The sequence below is a fragment of the Notolepis coatsorum genome (genome assembly GCF_963971535.1).
Source record: "Notolepis coatsorum genome assembly, chromosome: 16".
Lineage (NCBI taxonomy): Eukaryota > Metazoa > Chordata > Actinopteri > Aulopiformes > Paralepididae > Notolepis > Notolepis coatsorum.
Window position 1 is genome coordinate 91,680,338 of NC_140180.1, and position 5,681 is coordinate 91,686,018.

Here is a 5,681-nt window from a genome sequence, read left to right on the forward strand (position 1 = left end):
TGATCTGTCTCCAGGTATGTCTCTTCAGTCTTCCTCTATGGTATTTGATCTGTCTCCAGGTATGCCTCTTCAGTCATCCTCTATGGTATTTTTTATATATTTGTTTATTGAATTTTCAGTGCGACCAACATTTACAAATGATATGTACTTGAAAGTTATCCATTAGGAATACCAAGGACGACAGACATCAAAACAAAGTGACAGACAGACAAACAGTTTCCAAAGAAAAATAAATAAATAAATAAGACGTAAAAATAAGGAAATCAATTTTAAAAAGTGAGTACAGTGATTCATAGGTCAACCAACTCTGGTATTGATTTGAGATGCCGTGCTCATACCGAGCCTCTTGCATTGGCAGGTGCATCAGGGGAGAAAGTTTAAAGGGGAGGAAGGAGTGAATAATGTATCCCGGATGTTATGTGGGTAAATATCGGCCTGGGACTACGGGGAGGTGGATCCTCTCAACGTAGGAAGAGAAGGGAGCCCATGTAGTTCCTCCCCAGTCTTCCTCTATGGTATTTCCCCATTCAGCTGCAGGAGAGTTCCCCATTCGTTCCCCTACCCCGAACATTATGCTTGTGAATCTCAGAGTGACCGAGGACTAAGAGGTAATGACTATTTCTGGGATGTGATAGTCTTCAGTGTGATGTATATCTGTTTGTTTTGTCCTAACGTTGTAGTGGTAACCGGTTCTGACGACCACAGGCGCGATTGATCCACTCTACATCTCCCTCAGTTTTCCTATGCTTTTTTCTTCTCCCCCCCCCCCCCCTTAGCTCTATTTATTTTTATTTAATTAAAATGATGTATCTTAGATACTATTGTTACCTTGTGTATATATATATATATATACGATATGTGTGTGTTTCATTAAATATATATACACATTCATACCAATTATTCACCTGTTCTATTCTCCATCCATCTACTGTATCATCGATTTTGTACTGTAACACTATATTATCACCGACACACAAGTTTGGGGATCCCCTTTGAACAGCCCATCTGAGGTTTCTCTCCTCAACGCCGCCTGTGGTCTCCCACACACCTGGCGGTGGGTTAACGACAGCTACCTCTCCACGCACGTTTGTTGTTGCTCTGTCTGACTGTAGGAGAGAGCAGGGAGAGAGGTGAGTGTCAGTAGGAGAGAGCAGGGAGAGAGGTGAGTGTCTGTCTGTAGGAGAGAACAGGGAGAGAGGTGAGTGTCTGACTGTAGGAGAGAGCAGGAAGAGAGGTGTCTGTCTGCAGGAGAGAGCAGGGAGAGAGGTGAGTGTCGGTCTGTAGGAGAGAGCAGGGAGAGAGGTGAGTGTCTGACTGTAGGAGAGAGCATGGAGAGAGGTGAGTGTCTGTCTGTAGGAGAGAGCAGGGAGAGAGGTGAGTGTCTGTCTGTAGGAGAGAGCAGGGAGAGAGGTGAGTGTCTGTCTGTAGGAGAGAGCAGGGAGAGAGGTGAGTGTCTGTCTGTAGGAAAGAGCAGGGAGAGAGGTGAGTGTCTGTCAGTAGGAGAGAGCAGGGAGAGAGGTGAGTGTCTGTCTGTAGGAGAGAGCAGGGAGAGAGGTGAGTGTCTGTCTGTAGGAGAGAGCAGGGAGAGAGGTGAGTGTCTGTCTGTAGGAGAGAGCAGGGAGAGAGGTGAGTGTCAGTAGGAGAGAGCAGGGAGAGAGGTGAGTGTCTGTCTGTAGGAGAGAGCAGGGAGAGAGGTGAGTGTCTGACTGTAGGAGAGAGCAGGGAGAGAGGTGAGTGTCTGTCTGTAGGAGAGAGCAGGGAGAGAGGTGAGTGTCTGTCTGCAGGAGAGAGCAGGGAGAGAGGTGAGTGTCTGTCTGTAGGAGAGAGCAGGGAGAGAGGTGAGTGTCTGTCTGTAGGAGAGAGCAGGGAGAGAGGTGAGTGTCTGTCTGCAGGAGAGAGCAGGGAGAGAGGTGAGTGTCTGACTGTAGGAGAGAGCAGGGAGAGAGGTGAGTGTCTGTCAGTAGGAGAGAGCAGGGAGAGAGGTGAGTGTCTGTCTGTAGGAGAGAGCAGGGAGAGAGGTGAGTGTCTGTCTGCAGGAGAGAGCAGGGAGAGAGGTGAGTGTCTGACTGTAGGAGAGAGCAGGGAGAGAGGTGAGTGTCTGTAGGAGAGAGCAGGGAGAGAGGTGAGTGTCAGTAGGAGAGAGCAGGGAGAGAGGTGAGTGTCAGTAGGAGAGAGCAGGGGGAGAGGTGAGTGTCTGTCTGTCAGTAGGAGAGAGCAGGGGGAGAGGTGAGTGTCTGCCTGTAGGAGAGAGCAGGGAGAGAGGTGAGTGTCTGTAGGAGAGAGCAGGAAGAGAGGTGTCTGCCAATAGGAGAGAGCAGGGAGAGAGGTGAGTGTCTGACTGTAGGGGAGAACAGGGAGAGAGGTGAGCTTATGTCTGTAGGAGAGAGCAGGGAGAGAGGTGAGTGTCTGTCTGCAGGAGAGAGCAGGAAGAGAGGTCAGTGTCTGACTGTAGGAGAGAGCAGGGAGAGAGGTGAGTGTCTGTCTGTAGGAGAGAGCAGGGAGAGAGGTCAGTGTCTGACTGTAGGAGAGAGCAGGAAGAGCAGTGAAGAGCAGTGAACCTACCCTGGGTAAAAAAAAACTGGGTCTATGTTACTGAATATCTGTGGTCTCTCCCTCGTCATGAAGACCTGTCCATGGTGCTGAATATCTGTGATCGCTCTCTGGTCATGAAGACCTGTCCATGGTGCTGAATCATTCTGGTCCTTAATGTGCTGGATTGTAGTGGGGGGACACAAAGGGCCAGAATTGTGCACCAAAACTGTATATAAAGTTTTTTTTAAATCAATCCAAAATATGTGTATTACTCATAAACTGTAAAAAAAATTATTGCATGAGGAGCAAACTATATATATATCTCATCCTCAATCAGACAGCAGAGCAAAGTGGTTAGCATTATCTTGACTTGATATTTAAAAGCTCTCCTGTTTCAAACCATTATTGAACAAAAGCTGATCTATTTAACAGATTATGACCACTTAATAATTGTTTCATACGGGCTAAAACCCTGTGAGAAGCACACATTTAATATAAACGTACAACTTTGCTGCAGTCTTGCTCTCCCCATCTCAGGTGCTATGGCGTGCTCCCCCCCCCCCCCCCCCACTGTAACCTTTGGAACATATTGAGCGCACCTCGCAAACTCGCTCAAATCTTGATGAGGCAAATGCTTTGTGTGTCTTGTCCTTGGCCAGGAATAAAAGTGGAGGTAATGAAGATATGTTACCTGGCTTGTTCCCACAAAAAATATTTTCAATAATACCTGAAAGTGCAGGGACAAGAAATCCCAGTGTCCCCTCTCCCTCCTATTCACATGCCTGCTGTGGTCTCTCTGTCCATGGATACTGAATCACTGTGGTCTCTCTCTGATCATGGAGAGCTGTCCCGTGGTGCTGAATCACTGTGGTCTCTCTCTGATCATGGAGAGCTGTCCATGGTGCTGAATCACTGTGGTCTCTCTCTGATCATGGAGAGCTGTCCATGGGTGCTGAATCACTGTGGTCTCTCTCTGATCATGGAGAGCTGTCCGTGGTGCTGAATCACTCTGGTCTGTCCATGGAGAGCTGTCCATGGTGCTGAATCACTGTGGTCTCTCTCTCTGATCATGGAGAGCTGTCCAGGGTGCTGAATCACTCTGGTCTGTCCATGGAGAGCTGTCCATGGTGCTGAATCACTGTGGTCTCTCTCTCTGATCATGGAGAGCTGTCCAGGGTGCTGAATCACTCTGGTCTGTCCATGGAGAGCTGTCGTGGTGCTGAATCACTGTGGTCTCTCTCTGATCATGGAGAGCTGTCCGTGGTGCTGAATCACTGTGGTCTCTCTGATCATGGAGAGCTGTCCATGGTGCTGAATCACTCTGGTCTGTCCATGGAGAGCTGTCCGTGGTGCTGAATCACTGTGGTCTCTCTCTGATCATGGAGAGCTGTCCGTGGTGCTGAATCACTGTGGTCTCTCTCTGATCATGGAGAGCTGTCCATGGTGCTGAATCACTCTGGTCTGTCCATGGAGAGCTGTCCATGGTGCTGAATCACTGTGGTCTCTCTCTGATCATGGAGAGCTGTCCGTGGTGCTGAATCACTGTGGTCTCTCTCTGATCATGGAGAGCTGTCCGTGGTGCTGAATCACTGTGGTCTCTCTCTGACCATGGAGCGCTGTCCGGGGTGCTGAATCACTCTGGTCTGTCCATGGAGAGTTGTCCATGGTGCTGAATCACTGTGGTCTCTCTCTGATCATGGAGAGCTGTCCGTGGTGCTGAATCACTCTGGTCTCTCTCTGATCATGGAGCGCCTTCCGTGGTGCTGAATCACTCAGGTCGTCTGTCCATGGAGAGCTGTCCGTGGTGCTGAATCACTGTGGTCTCTCTCTGATCATGGAGAGCTGTCCGTGGTGCTGAATCACTGTGGTCTCTCTCTGATCATGGAGAACTATCCACGGTGCTGAATCACTGAGGTCTCTCCAAAGCTGTCCATGGTGCTGAATCACTGTGGTCTCTCTATGGGAAGCTCCCTAGAGTAATAGTCTCATATAAACTCACCTTGGTTGTTATAAACAGGATATGACTTTTACATGTGCCAACACATAGACAGGATACTAAAGTATTTATTGTATTACATTCCAGACCTGTCCACTGGTGAATTAGGGCTGTCCGCTCCCCTTCCTACAATGATTGATATACAGTAAGAAGACGGAGAGGGAGACAGAGTAGAGGAGACAGGAAAGACGGTTCTGGTGGGTCCTACTACACAATTTCTGGATTGGAATAGAAGTGTTTTAAAATCTCCTATAACATCCATCCACATCCTGGACACATACAGATGTCTAGCAGACCACAAAGGAACTGTTCTTTTGACTTACTGTCATCATTTGATGAATGAACTCGAGTTAAACCTTTAGTATTTCTGTGCTTTTTTTTTGTCATAGAAAATAAATACTTTATAATACTGTTGTGTTGTTTTTTCATGCACACTCTAGATTTTCCACGGGAATACTGTAGTAGTGATTCACCGTAGTATCTCTAGTGGAAAATGATAGACATTTGAGGTAAATCACTATAGTATTATTTATGTGGTTTTACCATAGGAATGCCAGGGTATTATTCAGCAGTAAAGAAGGCTCACTGTCCCAATAGGTCAGGCTTTTAACTGCATTCATTATATAGCTATGTGTTCATTTAATCATTTCACATGTAATATTTATCTCCCTGTAGAAGGAACAGCCTTTCCCTGGAAATAAACTAATGAAGGCATCATATCCATACCGCCCTCTCTCTCTCTCTCTCTCTCTCTCTCTCTCTCTCCTCTCTCTCTCTCTCTCTCTCTCTCTCTCTCTCTCTCTCTCTCTCTCTCTCTCTCTCTCTCTCTCTCTCTGTATGTGTGTGTGTGTGTTTTCCTCTATCCTCTCCTTCTCTCCGTGCGCGTGAGTGCGTGTGTATATAGTATACCGAATGTCTTGCACGCACGCGCACTTGTGTTCTCTTAGTTCCGCGCTCACTCAATCTCGGTATCACTTTTCCACGTGACCCTCTTTAGTGGCTGCGCGCTCAGCACGTTCCAATGGACACTTTGGACAAAACGGTCCTGAGGAGCAGGGGCGTTTTTAGGGTTAGAAAACATTGGGGGCTTCAGCCCGGGGGGGTGGAGGGGGCTCCCCCCCCCCCCCCCCCTTTTTTTTTTTTTTTTTTTAAA

The 5,681-nt window shown here is 47.7% G+C and overlaps 1 protein-coding gene across 1 annotated transcript in view; it reads left to right on the top strand.

Moving 5' to 3' along the window:
• LOC311243056 (kelch-like protein 10) overlaps window positions 1–5,681 on the top strand; it is a gene marked incomplete at both ends in the record, with an annotated part of 61,029 nt that overhangs the window by 54,333 nt on the left and 1,015 nt on the right. The gene's annotated exons all lie outside the window — the stretch shown is intronic.